Below are 15739 nucleotides of genomic sequence, written 5' to 3'. Positions count from 1 at the left end.
CCTATCTAGATCGCTTGTGTCAGAAGCACTATTCCCTGGTATCAAGATTGGAAATTCAACCATAAAGGTCGCCTTCTTTACAGACGACATTCTTCTCTATATATCCGAGCTCGATAAACATGTCCCCAAGATCATCAAACATTTTGCATTTTTTGGTTCCTTTTCAGGTCTCAAAATAAATTTCCATAAAAGTGAACTTATGCCATTGGGTGATCCTTTACCTTCCGACAGCAACAAATATGCCTGGGTTCAAGCGCAAAACCTTAGCAAAAAACACCATCACATACCTAGGTATTAGGTTTACCCCAGATTCCTCACAAATGTATAAACTTAACTTCTCCCCTGTTATAGACAAAATTATAAAATAACTCAAATCATGGTCTGACCTCCCACTATCATTAGCTGGTAGGGCAGCTTCTTTCAAAATGGTCTCCTTCCCCAAACTTCTTTACACACTACAAAACTTGCCTATTTTACTTAAGAAGATTTACTCCGCTCTAGGTAGTTACTTATGGAAGGGCAAAAAGCATAGGATTTCTATTCAAAGACTCCAACTCCCTGGAATAGAAGGTGGGTTAAACATACCAAACATTAGAAATTGCAACCTGGCAGCTATATCCTACCATATTAATGACTGGGCCAATAACACCTCTTTATATACCAATACTCTCCTGGAATGTCATCTGGTACAACCATCGTCTTTCATAAGCCTACCGCACACACCTTTCTCCCAACTTCCCAAACAAGTCAATGCCAGCATTTTGTTAAAAGATAGAATTGAAGAAAGACATTTCCCTGTAAAAAGCAACACTGTCATATCAAAAGCACCGGGTCATACTCCTGTATGGGCAATTGCAGCCCTTGCTGGAGAGGTCTTGTCCTTGTTGAATCTGTATTATCCTCTGTGGTTGAATGACATGGGCTGTTCGGTCCTTGTTATAATTCTAATTGTTTTTTAAGTCGATTGACACTTTTTTTTGGATATCAAACTTTTGTAACTTTTTGAATGTAATTGCATGGATGATATGACAGTGGTGCTTTTTACAGGGAAATGTCTTTCTTCAGTTCTATCCATATCTGTTCCCTAGCACACTGTGCATAGCCATAATTATTGTTCTTATAGTGGTGCACACCTGTTGCTTTTATTGTAATTTTGTTAAAAGATACTATCATAACTTGGAGAGAGATAAGGAACATCTCAGGCCTCTCAGGCATGATATCACCTTTACTCTACTCCTTCGTTCCCACATGGCAACTCATCTCTACTCTTTAAGGCTACTTTCACACCAAGACGTTGCGTTTCAGGGGACGTTAAGTTCGCATTACGTGCCCCTAACGCAATGCGTGGTGGTGTTGAAGTTGGACGTCAGATTGAGCCGCGTTATGCGGCTTTCGAAGCAGCCGCTGCAGGATAGTGATGGGAAGTCCGGATCTTTTTAAGGATTTGGATCATTCGAATCGGATCATTGAAAAGATCCGGATCTTTGAACCGAATCATTTGACACATTTTACTAGGGAAGCAGACTGGGTGAAATGACTAGCAGGACAGGACTTTCCCTGCACTGTAAATTCTGTATGTTCCTGTTTCTTTCAGCCAGACATCCACTGTGAACCGAATCGACAGTATCATTGTGACTCACAAAAAAGATCGGGATCAAATGAACAATTCATTCATGATCCGGACAACACTAGAAGTCCCACCACGAGTCACCACAGTGAATATTAATTAGCTATGTGGCTAGTCACTGAGCATGTGCAAACAATCTAACGCAGCTCTATAGGGGTATAACGTACAGCATGCTACACTTTCATTTAACGTACAGCGTTATACCCTAACGCAATGTGTGCACTGTAAACAGCACATTGATTTTACAGTGCTGTGAGTTAGGCTGCGTTACTGGCTGCTGTAACGTGGGACTGTAACGTCCCACTGTGAAACCAGCCTAAAGAGTGGTCAACAAAGGGTATTACATATCTCCACCAAGTCCTTAAACCAGAAAGAGGTCTGATGTCATTTTCTCAAATAGTCACTAAATTCCAAATGGCTCCTTAACCAACATGCTCATATCTCCAACTCAAACATTTCTTGTCAAACACAATAGGCACAGGTATCACTCCTCTCCTCAACACTCTCCTTCACTCCAAAAAATACTACAATCTCCTCCTCCCCAAAAAGCCTTATCACATCTATACAACTCCATACGACTCACATACATCCTCCCTAAACTGAAAATACCCCAATTCATAAAAAACTGGGCCCTATCAAGTTTAGCCACAATAAAAAAAAATACTAGTGTGTTTACCACCAAGAACTACAACTTAAACTTATCTACGGTGCTTACATAGTACCCAATTCGCACCTCAAACAATTCCTGTGTATTAAACACAATCGCCAATAACCATCTCTCTTACACCATCTATGGACCTGTCCATCTATCCAACCATACTGGTCAGAGGTTGTCCACCTCCTTAACATATTGAAACCTGAAGTATCTAAACACTGTATTCAGGATCTGATCACAATATTATCAATTAATATTATCAATATTATCAATTACCAATTAAGCTGCAGAAACATCTCAAGAACGATCAGGGGAAACAGGATGCACCTGAGCTCAATTTTGAGCTTCATGGCAAAAACTGTGAATACAGTATTTTTCAGGCTTTAAGATGCTCCAGAGTCCAGAATACAAGACGCACCTAGGTTTAGAGGACAAGAACCAAGGAAAAAAAATATTACACTAAACCTTGTGTGTCCATGGTGTAGGGGAATCTTATGGACCCCCCCAATCATTGTCCTCCTTGTGCCTTCCTTGTACCTCGTGTCCCCTTCCTCCTGTGTTCTCCTCTGTCCCCCTGTGTCATCTTGTGTCCTCTTTTCTCCTGTGTCCTCTGCCCGCCTGTGTTCTCCAGTGTCCCTGTCCTCCTGTCCCCTCCAGTGTCCATTGGCCTCCTAGCCTCCGCCCCTCCAGTGTCACTGTCCGCCATTCCACTGTCCCCTCCAGTGTCCTCTACCCCTTCTACAGTCATATGGTGAAAACTGCTAATTACCGGGAAACATCTTCAGGCTACGAGAGTAGTTGCACAGCTTCAGAAAGCATCTAGAAATCAGGCAGGGGCGCTGCCCCAGACCGCCAATCACTGCCACTCACTGCTTGCTTCTTAATAGGAGCCAATGGTTGTGCGGGTGGGACCAAGACTCCACCATTGGGGCCAATCATTGCACTCGTAGTAGCAGGGGGACAGCGGGCACAGTGGGAACTGGAGGGGACGGGGGCAGAGGACAGGTCCATCCGATAATATAGTATTTGAGCTATAAGATGCACTGATTCCCCCTCCCCCACTTTTTTTGGGGAAAAAGCGTGTCTTATAGTCCGAAAAAGTAGTGCTTTCTTAATTTTCTTATTTTTCATTTATTTGCAAAAATCTCAAGTAAACTTTTTTCACATTGTCATTATGGGGTGTTGTGTGTAGATTTCTGAGGAAAAAAAATGAAATGAATCCATTGTGGAATAAGGCTGTTACATTTTTCCTATTGTAGCTTTAAAACCGATTTTCTCAAAAACTACAGAGCTTACTAGTCTCCTTAACCACTTCGCATTCCTGGGTTTTTACCCCCTTCAGATTCCTGACAATTTTGATACTCAGCTGTGTTGCTTTTAATACAGTAATAACTTTTTAATTACTTATGCTATCTAATTGAAACATGTGGTGTTTTTTTCAGGACAGTCTAGGCTATCTCTCAGTAATGTTGTTTCCAAGCAATTATTTTATTTCATATGCATATGACAAGGAAAAACAGATGTAAAAGCAGAAAATATACATTTTTGTCACTTTTCAGCCTGCCTAATTTTCACATGACAAGTGATTTTGATATAAAACACTTCAAAAAATGTTCTTTGGCCCTTCCTGGTTAAAATGATGTGCCATAGGCCTTATTTTGTTACTAGCTGACCACGTAGTGGGCCTTTATAAAAGACCTGTGTACTTGGATTTTTGAAGGGTATTTTTTTCCTTTCCTTTTTATAGCGTCACGCTTCCTTCACAGAGTCCTATGTGTGTCAGAACAGAAAATAAGTACTACAAGTGCCACCATTTTGAAAAGTAGAGATCCAGGGCTATACAAAGATGGGTATATTGTGTCCGTTACATTTTTGTGGTTTTGCTGAAAATTGCACAAGTGTGACCACTTGTTAGAAAATAAATATTTTTTTGACAGTTGGTGACAGTTTGTCGCTAAGCATTTTGAAAGTGACAGGTGCCACTGAAATAAAACACTGGAAAATGTATTCTTCAGCTTCTCACGATGAAAATGATGTGCCATAGGCCTTATTTTGTTACTAGCTGACCACGTAGTGGGCCTTTATAAGAGACCTGCGTATTTGGATTTTTGAAGGGCATTTTTTTTGCTTTTCTTTTTATAGCGTCACGCTTCCTTCACAGAGTCCTATGTGTGTCAGAACAGAAAATAAGTACTACAAGTGCCACCATTTTGAAAAGTAGAGATCCAGGGCTATACAAAGATGGGTATATTGTGTCCGTTACATTTTTGTGGTTTTGCTGAAAATTGCACAAGTGTGACCACTTGTTTGAAAATAAATATTTTTTTGACTGTTGGTGACAGTTTGTCGCTAAGCATTTTGAAAGTGACAGGTGCCACTGAAATAAAACACTGGAAAATGTATTCTTCAGCTTCTCACGATGAAAATGATGTGCCATAGGCCTTATTTTGTTACTAGCTGACCACGTAGTGGGCCTTTATAAGAGACCTGCGTATTTGGATTTTTGAAGGGCATTTTTTCCGCTTTCCTTTTTATAGCGTCACGCTTCCTTCACAGAGTCCTATGTGTGTCAGAACAGAAAATAAGTACTACAAGTGCCACCATTTTGAAAAGTAGAGATCCAGGGCTATACAAAGATGGGTATATTGTGTCCGTTACATTTTTGTGGTTTTGCTGAAAATTGCACAAGTGTGACCACTTGTTTGAAAATAAATATTTTTTTGACTGTTGGTGACAGTTTGTCGCTAAGCATTTTGAAAGTGACAGGTGCCACTGAAATAAAACACTGGAAAATGTATTCTTCAGCTTCTCACGATGAAAATGATGTGCCATAGGCCTTATTTTGTTACTAGCTGACCACGTAGTGGGCCTTTATAAGAGACCTGCGTATTTGGATTTTTGAAGGGCATTTTTTCCGCTTTTCTTTTTATAGCGTCACGCTTCCTTCACAGAGTCCTATGTGTGTCAGAACAGAAAATAAGTACTACAAGTGCCACCATTTTGAAAAGTAGAGATCCAGGGCTATACAAAGATGGGTATATTGTGTCCGTTACTTTTTTGTGGTTTTGCTAATAATTGCACAAGTGTGACCACTTGTTTGAAAATAAATATTTTTTTGACTGTTGGTGACAGTTTGTCGCTAAGCATTTTGAAAGTGACAGGTGCCACTGTCACACTCACCATTCTGGGGTCCTACGACGCTCCCGCGGCCGTCCTGGGGTGCGCACGCACAGGGGGGCCTTAGGGCTGGTGTGTGGGCTTCCTGGTTGGCGGCGCGCGGCATTGGGCGGTGCGCGCATGCGCGCAAGTTGCGGTGCGCGCGCGTGCACGGAGTCTTGTGCGCGCGCGTCTGCCCGCGATGTGCGCGCACTGCGCATGCGCAGGGCGGTAATTTGGCGCCAAAGATCCTGTATAAAAGCAGCACTGGCCATTACTCCAGTGCTGCTCGTTCTGACAGCTTGGCGTAGTCCGTAGGAACTTTGTTACCCTGATCTCTGATTGACTCCTGGAATTGACCCTTGGCTTGTGACCCCGACTCCTGCTATTTGCCGCCTGCCCCGACTCTTGGATTGTGACCTCGTTTCTGCCTGCCTGCCGCCTGCCCCGACTCTTGGATTGTGACCTCGTTTCTGCCTGCCTGCCCCGACCTTTGCCTGTGACCTAACCACGCTGCTCTCTCCTGTCCTGGACCTCTGGAAACTGCCTGACCACGTCTGCTTCTCATCACACATTAGCGTCGCTGTTCTCCTGACCACTTGCTGAGGTTATCCCAGTAGTGACCTGGCTGGGCACTAGGCAGCTAAATCCTGCACTCCCCTCAAGGGAGTGTGGGCGAAGACCCGTGGTCGCTTAGATCCACTACTGGGTAACGCCTCTTCCTTCAGTGGGAAGGTCAACAGTGTCCGAAGACTTCAGGAAGAAGTTAACAGTAACGAGCAGCCAGTATGGACGCTAGTGATAGTCGCTCACCAGTGGAGATTCTTTATGAACTTGTCACACAGCTACGCTTATCGGTGGATGAAGTACAAAAAGGTTATATGGAGATCCGAGACCAACTACGGCCTCCCGCTGCTCCGCCTGCAGGACCCGCTGGGCTTGTTCCTGCTGCTGCTCCTGCCCTTGCTCCTCCCGTCAATCCTGATCCCGTTCCAGCGCAAGGTGCTGTGGGTCCAGCACCCGAACCAAGGTTGCCTCTTCCTGAGCGGTTTTCTGGTGACCGCACGAAGTTTCGCTGGTTTCAGAGTGCCTGCCGACTTCACTTCTCTTTACTCCCAAGGACCTATTCCAATGAGGAGATTAAGGTGGGCGCCGTCATCTCTCTGCTACAAGGAGAACCACAGGCCTGGGCACTTCGTATGGTGGAACAGCAGCATCCTGCGTTGAGTAACTTGAATACCTTCTTTACTACCATGGCGGAACTATATGATGACCCAGGAAGAGCCTCATCTGCGGAGTTGGTTCTGGAGACCCTACGGCAGGGAAGAAGGCCAGTAGAGGAGTACGTCACGGATTTTAGACGTTGGGAAGCCGATGTCTCATGGAATGACTCTGCATTAAAGTTCCGGTTTCGGCAAGGCCTGTCGGAGGCAATCAAGGACGAACTCGCCAGGGTGGGAGTTCCGGACACCCTAAAGGAACTCATCCGTCTTGCCATCCAAATAGACAGACGTCTTAGAGAGAGACGAGCAGAGAGGTCCGGAGGTACTCGTCCCTTAGGAAGTCTTCCCACTCCTCCTAGTTCCTTTGGTCCGGTCTTTGACTCCGCTTCCGCGAGCGAGGAGCCTGAACCAATGCAATTGGGGTTGGCCCGACCCGCTATCTCTCCTGAGGAAAGACAACGAAGGAGGGCATCCAACTTGTGTCTATACTGTGGAGCATCTGGCCACTTCCGGTTGAACTGCCCTGTTCGTCCTTCGGGTGAGCCTGATTCTACTGTCTGTATCAGCAGAGTTCCCTGTCTTCCACCTGCATCTACTCATGTTCCCCTTATGCTCTCGTTGCAGGGTCCCAAAGGAAGGACAATCGAAGTTAGAGCCATCATTGACTCTGGTGCCTGCTCCTGCTTTCTGGACTTGTCTGTGGCCCAAAGACTCCAGCTCCCTACGCGTCCCAGACGCCAACCACTTACCATTCAACTGGCCGACGGATCCAGTCTTGGGTCTGGTCCTATCATCTCTGAGACCTTACCCTTACTCGTGACCATTCAAGGGGAGCATCAGGAGTATCTAACTTTCGATTTGCTCCCATCAGCTCTGTTCCCTGTAATTCTGGGCATGCCCTGGCTACGTACCCATGACCCTGCTATCAGTTGGACTACTGGAAAAGTATCCTTCCTCTCCAGATACTGCCTACAATATTGTTTTCCCCGAGCCGGGGCTCTGTTTTGTTTGAGTTCTCCCAAGAAGGACATTATCCCTGCTGTGTACCATGACTTCTTGGATGTCTTTGATAAAGCTGGGGCTGATTCTCTTCCACCTCATCGGCCATACGACTGCCCCATTGATCTTCAGCCAGGGGCGCCCATTCCTTTTGGGCGGACCTATCCTCTCTCGGAACCGGAGACTATGGCCCTAAAGGAGTATATTGAAGAGAACCTCCAAAAAGGCTTTATTCGTCCTTCTACGTCTCCTGCGGGAGCAGGGATTTTCTTTGTGGAAAAGAAGGATGGGTCTCTCCGCCCTTGTGTGGACTATCGGGAACTCAACAACATCACCGTGAAGAACCGATATCCTCTTCCTCTCATGCCTGACCTGTTCCGCAGACTCCGTTCGGCCCGCATCTTCTCCAAGTTGGATCTGCGAGGGGCTTACAATCTGATCCGGATCCGGAAAGGAGATGAATGGAAAACGGCTTTTCGTTCCCGGTTCGGCCACTACGAGTATATGGTCATGCCGTTTGGTCTCTGCAACGCTCCTGCCACGTTCCAGCACTTCGTGAACGACATCTTCAGGGATTTCATTGACGACTTCCTAGTAGTGTATCTTGATGATATCCTTATCTTCTCTGCCTCTGAGGAGGAACATCACGGGCATGTGAGGAGAGTCCTCGCCCGGCTACGTACTCACAGACTTTATGCTAAACCCGAAAAATGTGAATTTAATAAGGAGAACATTCAGTTCCTAGGCTTGAAGATTTCTCCAGCTGGTGTAGAGATGGACTCTCAGAAGGTCTCTGCCATTCAGGAATGGCCAGTACCCACTGATCGGAAGGCCATCCAGAGATTTGTTGGGTTCGCTAACTTTTATAGAAGATTTATAAAGAACTTCTCATTGATTGTGGCTCCCATCACCCGGTTAACGAGTACCCGCACTGCATTCCAATGGACTCCACAGGCTCAAGAGGCTTTCGAGAGGCTTAAGACCAGCTTCACTTCTGCACCCATCCTCAAACATGCTGACCCTTCCAAGTCTTTCATCTTAGAGGTGGATGCTTCCGAGATAGCTATCGGGGCTATCCTTTCCCAGCGTTTCGGCCCTAGCTCCATTCTTCATCCAGTGGCCTTTTTCTCCAGGAAACTGAACTCAGCGGAGAGAAACTATGATGTGGCCGATAGGGAATTGTTGGCCATCAAAGCTGCACTGGAGGAATGGCGGTATCTCCTGGAAGGGGCGGAGCATCCCATACTCATACTCACCGATCACAAGAATCTTGAGTACCTTCGTTCAGCAAAGAGACTTAGACCACGACAAGCACGATGGTCCCTCTTTTTCTCCCGTTTTAATTTTCATCTAACCTACCGGCCGGGGTCCAAGAATGTCAAGCCTGATGCCTTGTCACGGATGTTCCATTCAGAGAGAGCCCCTAGCCCCGAAACAGATAACATCCTGTCGCCTCAGCACTTTCTTGTTCTCCAATCTGATTTCTTGAACTCCCTAAAGCAGTCCGAGGTACCCCAGGATCTGCTTCCAGACTTAACTAATCAAGATGGACTGTACTATTTCCAGGGCAAGCTGTTTGTACCTCCCGAGAAACGCCTCCTTGTTCTTCAGTCCTGTCACGATAATAGACTGGCAGGTCACTTTGGTGGAGACAGGACCCTTGACCTGCTCCGAAGGAACTTCTGGTGGCCTGAAATCTCCAAGGACTGCAGACAGTTTGTGGCCTCATGTGAGGTGTGTGCCCGCTCTAAGACTCCTCGTACAAGACCTTGGGGCCTCCTGAACCCTTTGCCAATACCTGAGAAGCCCTGGGAAAACATTGCCATGGACTTTGTGGTCGAGTTGCCTGCCTCTCAGGGGTTTACCACCATCCTAGTGGTCGTAGACCGCTTCTCAAAAATGGCTCACTTCCTCCCTTGCAAGGGGGTTCCATCTGCCGCTGAGACCGCTGATCTTTTCCTCAGAGAGATTGTAAGGCTACACGGCTTACCCTTGGATGTGGTTTCTGATCGTGGAGTACAATTCACGTCCCGCTTCTGGCAAGAACTTTGCAAGTGTCTTGGAATTCATTCCTCCTTATCTTCTGGGTATCACCCTCAATCAAATGGTCAGACAGAGAGGACCAACCAGACCCTCGAACAGTACTTAAGGTGTTTCATCTCGGCCTCACAAGATGACTGGGTCCCTCTGTTGGCTACGGCTGAGTTTGCCTATAACAACTCTATCCATTCAGCTACCCACCAATCTCCCTTCTTTGTGAATTATGGATTCCATCCCTCCTTTTTACCTGGCATTAACTTTATGGTCACTGTTCCTGGAGTACAAGAGAGAGTGACGGCGATCAAGGACAACTTCAGCACGGTCCAGAGGATTCTCAAACAGACTTTGGAGAGGGGGAAGAGAGCCGCTGACCGGTTAAGAAGTGAGGGTCCTGAGCTACATCCTGGAGATCTGGTCTGGCTTTCTACTGCTAACCTAAAGTTACACTGCCCTTCCAAGAAATTAGGGCCCAAATTCATTGGCCCTTTTTCCATACTGACCCGAATTAATCATGTGGCCTTCAAGCTTTCCCTTCCTTCCTCACTGCGAATTCACCCTGTATTTCATATTTCCTGTCTGAAGAAGGTAGTTCCCAGCAACTTCCCTGACCGTACAGTTGCTCCTCCCCTACCAATTGTAGTGGATGGGGCCGAAGAATTTGAAGTTGAAAGAATATTAGACAGCAGAAGAATCAGGAATTCTGTTCAGTACCTAGTAAAATGGAAGGGGTACGGTATGGAGGAAAACACTTGGGAACCTACCCAGAATATTCATGCACCGAGACTTCTCAGACAGTTCCACCAGAGGTTCCCTGAGAAGCCAGCTCCTAGGGGCACCCGGAGGTTGCCCTTAGGGGGGGGGCAATGTCACACTCACCATTCTGGGGTCCTACGACGCTCCCGCGGCCGTCCTGGGGTGCGCACGCACAGGGGGGCCTTAGGGCTGGTGTGTGGGCTTCCTGGTTGGCGGCGCGCGGCATTGGGCGGTGCGCGCATGCGCGCAAGTTGCGGTGCGCGCGCGTGCACGGAGTCTTGTGCGCGCGCGTCTGCCCGCGATTGTGCGCGCCACTGCGCATGCGCGCGCAGGCGCGGTGCGCTGTGCGCGCACTGCGCATGCGCAGGGCGGTAATTTGGCGCCAAAGATCCTGTATAAAAGCAGCACTGGCCATTACTCCAGTGTTGCTCGTTCTGACAGCTTGGCGTAGTCCGTAGGAACTTTGTTACCCTGATCTCTGATTGACTCCTGGAATTGACCCTTGGCTTGTGACCCCGACTCCTGCTATTTGCCGCCTGCCCCGACTCTTGGATTGTGACCTCGTTTCTGCCTGCCTGCCGCCTGCCCCGACTCTTGGATTGTGACCTCGTTTCTGCCTGCCTGCCGCCTGCCCCGACCTTTGCCTGTGACCTAACCACGCTGCTCTCTCCTGTCCTGGACCTCTGGAAACTGCCTGACCACGTCTGCTTCTCATCACACATTAGCGTCGCTGTTCTCCTGACCACTTGCTGAGGTTATCCCAGTAGTGACCTGGCTGGGCACTAGGCAGCTAAATCCTGCACTCCCCTCAAGGGAGTGTGGGCGAAGACCCGTGGTCGCTTAGATCCACTACTGGGTAACGCCTCTTCCTTCAGTGGGAAGGTCAACAGTGTCCGAAGACTTCAGGAAGAAGTTAACAGCCACTGAAATAAAACACTGGAAAATGTATTCTTCAGCTTCTCACGATGAAAATGATGTGCCATAGGCCTTATTTTGTTACTAGCTGACCACGTAGTGGGCCTTTATTAGAGACCTGTGTATTTGGATTTTTGAAGGGCATTTTTTCCGCTTTCCTTTTTATAGCGTCACGCTTCCTTCACAGAGTCCTATGTGTGTCAGAACAGAAAATAAGTACTACAAGTGCCACCATTTTGAAAAGTAGAGATCCAGGGCTATACAAAGATGGGTATATTGTGTCCGTTACATTTTTGTGGTTTTGCTGAAAATTGCACAAGTGTGACCACTTGTTTGAAAATAAATATTTTTTTGACTGTTGGTGACAGTTTGTCGCTAAGCATTTTGAAAGTGACAGGTATTCTTCAGCTTCTCACGATGAAAATGATGTGCCATAGGCCTTATTTTGTCACTAGATGATCATGTAGTTGACCATTATATTCAGCCTGTGCAGGAGCAGCAGAAAGAATTTGTGGCCCCTTCATCCGCCATTGTCAATATAGTATCCTATGCAGGGCAAATGGCAACATCCACCGCAGAGACTGCATAGCCACTAAGTGCTGATAAATCAAATATAAAATGAAATGAAATATCCACTGCATTTTGCCAGCTTTCGCTGTTTCCACCAGGCACCACGTGGAGGTAGCAGCAATGCCTAGCTCTCTTTTTTTTTTTTTTTTTTTTTTTTTTTTTTTTTTACTTTTTTTGTCTTTTTACTTTTCTTTTACACTTTTTTATTGTTTGATATTCATTTATGTGTATAACTGCAACATAAAAAAAAAACATGAACAAAATACAGTCATAAACAATGACCAACTGTAAAAATAAGAATATAATGTGGTGGCCCGCTGGGAATGGTGGCCCTTAATTAATGGCACATGCCTTAGGCTGCCCCTGGTCTATTTTCTTTATTTTTGGAAACATTTTTTTTTTCAAATGGAGCTCGTGGCTACAGAATTTTTTTTTGGAGATAGGCATGGTTCTAATAATTGGTGACCGTATGGTATATTTTATAACACGGAGTAAAGCAGAGGCCTGGGTGGGAGGGACAATCTGGACAGTAATATCTTGTGTCCCTTCTTATTTGGTGTTTGGCACACACTTTGCACCTCTTCTGAGGATATTTTTTCAGGGGATTAGGAGGGAGTGCTTCCATAAAGTGCCTGTCGCAGAGTCTGATGATGTCTTCGCATTGGGATTGGTCACTGCGTACTGGTGTTGTGCCAGATCCAAAAAGGAAAGATGCAATGATCTGTTCCTGGAACTGCAGGTATGACCCGGTATTGCCTGCTTTTCTGTATGCCACATGGGCGTTGAACATTGCCATTTGTAGCAAATAAATCCCTACCTTCTTGTACCAGGATTTAGTTTTTCTAGCTACCAAATATGGGGCCAACATCTGGTCGGACAGATCCACTGCTCCCATATGCTTGTTGTAGTCATCAATCGCAATAGGCTTGACAGTCTCTGATCGGCGAGACGTCACTAACACTGTGCCCTCTGTGTGCATGGTGGAAAGCATAAGCACATCTTTTTTGTCCTTGTATTTTAATGCCAGGACTTCATTGCTGCGCAGACTACAAGTCTCCCCCTTTTTCAATTTTTTTTTCAGGACTTCTTGTGGAAAGCCTTTTCGGTTTGCCCTGATGGTACCACAGGCAACGGTGTCAGCCGAAAAAAGAAATTTAAAAAGTGGCAAGCTGGTGTAGAAATTGTCTACAAATAGATGATACCCCTTATTTAGTAAGGGGGTCATGAGGTCCACCACAATTTTTCCATTGGCTCCCATATCTGCTGGGCACCCCTCTGGCTGTAGCATGCTATCTCGCCCCTCATAGATGCGAAATGCAAAGGTGTGCCCTGATCCGCTTTCGCAAAGCTTATAGAGCTTTACCCCATACCTGGCTCGTTTACTGGGGATGAATTGTTTGAATCCAAGCCGGCCATGAAATGGCATTAGAGATTCGTCAATTGCAATTTCTCTTCCAGGCACACAAATTTCACTGAATTTTAAATTAAGGTGATTTATAAGCGGCCTTAATTTAAAAAGCCGGTCTCTGCCTGCATTGTCTGGACTCTTGTTTAGACTATTGTCATTGAAATGCAGAAATCTCATGATCATCTGATAACGCAGCTTTGGCATAGTTGATGAGTACAGAGGGGTGTGGTGTATGGGATTTGTACTCCAGTACATTGCGAGTTGCGATTTTTTTGTTAGCCCCATGTTGAAAGTTAGGCCTAGAAACACTTTCAACTCCGACAAGTTTGTTGGTGTCCATTTCCGGGTATAAGTGGACCTGGGGTGGGACTCAATGAATTGAGCGGCATACAAATTTGTCTGCTCGACAATAAATTGCAAAAAATCGTCATTGACGAATTGCTGGAAAACATCGACTGGTGACATATTCCCTGTCATGTCAACCATTAAGCCACTGTTTGCAATGAAAGCAGGGATTTGGGGTGCTTGCATGTTTGGCGGTACCCACAGTAGGTGTGACATGTCCAGTGGTACCTGCTGACTTTGCTGCTGGCTGCTAGCCCCTGGAGCACTAGTGCCATCTAAAATGTCCATGGGTTCCTGAGGACTTTGCTGCTGGCTGCCTGCCCCTGTAGCACTAGTGCCTGCTGTGCTCCCTCCTCTGCGATCTGATGACGCCTGTGTCTCAGAGTCGCTGCCACTGGGAACTGATGCAGTGACAACAGGATGCACAGTAGCAACTCTTGCCTGCTCTGATGGCCCTTCACCTTCATCAGAGCTGGAGTCGCCGTCTGACAGCGGGTCGGAATGTTCAACCGGCAGCCATTCTTCGCCGTCAGATTCGCAGTCAGATTCTTCGTCGCTGCCGCTGATTTCCATCAAGGCAACGATCTCCTGTTCTGTGTATCGCCTCTTTGCCATTTTTTATACATAGGGTACAGAACAAGATAAAGAGATAATAGATAGAAAGATTTTTTTTTTTTTTTAAATGAGGATGAGGAAAGTGCTGGGGATGGAAGTAGAAGAGAGGACGGTTATGTGAGGGGGAGAGAGATGAGATCAGAAGATCAGATGATCATATGACGATCAACTGATCAATAAGGGGTCAGCAAACTAAAACACTAATAGGGGGGGGAGGGGGGCAGTATAAAAAGGGCCTAGGACAGCTAGATCAGCTAGATTAGTACAGTGTGATCAGTACAGTGTACTGAACACACAAGGGATAGTTAGGCTGGGAAGGGGTTAAAAACAGCAATCAAATATAATTTATTTTCACTAGTGGATCACACAGCTCACACAGCTCTGCACACAAGCTGCTCCACCTCAGATCTCACACTGACGAGAGATCTGAGGCTTCAGCAGCTTTAGGTGGCAACAATGTAATGTTTACATTGTCACAGTGTGAATGAGAGCTGCCATTGGCTATGGCAGCTGTCATTCACAGTAAAAACGATCTCATTGGTTCTGTGAACTTCTGTTCACATGCACCAATGAGAGGATCGCGCGGACTCGCGGGCGCGCGCATGCGCGCGCACGTGCACAGCGCTGCTTAGACTGCAGGACGTGAGTTTCACGTCTGGGAATGCAGGCAGGGACAGAGCATGACGTGAAACTCACGTCCAGGAATGCTAATTGGTTAACATACATAGAACATTTGGAACTGGCAAAAAACAAGCAGACAAACACCCGGCCACTGGTGTAATACCTTCTTGGTTAAGACAGAGTGAAAAATGCTAGTATAATTATACTCACAAAGGTGGGTTGCTCCAAATTGGCAACCACTCATGTGTACAGGTGGAGAAGTACCGTCTCCACTCGGTCTTTTCTCGTAGATTCTCGGTCGCAACTCCAAAATGAAAAAATATTTTCGACTCTCCTGAAGAAAGAGAACGAAAAAATCCTACTAAGTAGGATATATTAGGAGAATTTGGATGGTTGGAGGCGCCCAATTGGATTGACAAATAAATCAATAAATCTTCAAAATGAAGAAGATGATAAGTAAGAGTAGGTTTACCAAGTAAAATAAAAATTTTCTTAATAAAATAAGGTAAAATATAATTTCATTTATTAATTGCGAACAGCACTATGACAATGCGTTTCTCGTCGTAAGCCGCTTCCTCAGGTCAAATGAGTGCTGAAATCGCACAGCGATTCGCCCTACAGCTTATTAATTGCGAACAGCACTATGTATTATTTATGAAAGCTGTAGGGCAAAACGCTGTGCGATTTTGGCAATCATTTGACCTGAGGAAGCGGCTTACGTCGAGAAACGCGTTGTCATAGTGCTCTTCGCAATTAATAAATGAAATTATATTTTACCTTATTTTATTAAGAACATTTTTATTTTACTTGGT

At 45.9% G+C, this 15739-nt stretch overlaps 1 protein-coding gene across 1 annotated transcript in view; it reads right to left on the bottom strand.

Moving 5' to 3' along the window:
* Positions 1-15739, bottom strand: part of PHF2 (PHD finger protein 2) — a 762463-nt gene that overhangs the window by 405934 nt on the left and 340790 nt on the right. The gene's annotated exons all lie outside the window — the stretch shown is intronic.

This window comes from Hyperolius riggenbachi, chromosome 9, assembly GCF_040937935.1.
Source record: "Hyperolius riggenbachi isolate aHypRig1 chromosome 9, aHypRig1.pri, whole genome shotgun sequence".
Taxonomy (NCBI): domain Eukaryota; kingdom Metazoa; phylum Chordata; class Amphibia; order Anura; family Hyperoliidae; genus Hyperolius; species Hyperolius riggenbachi.
This window is presented reverse-complemented; position numbering and strand designations above follow the sequence as displayed.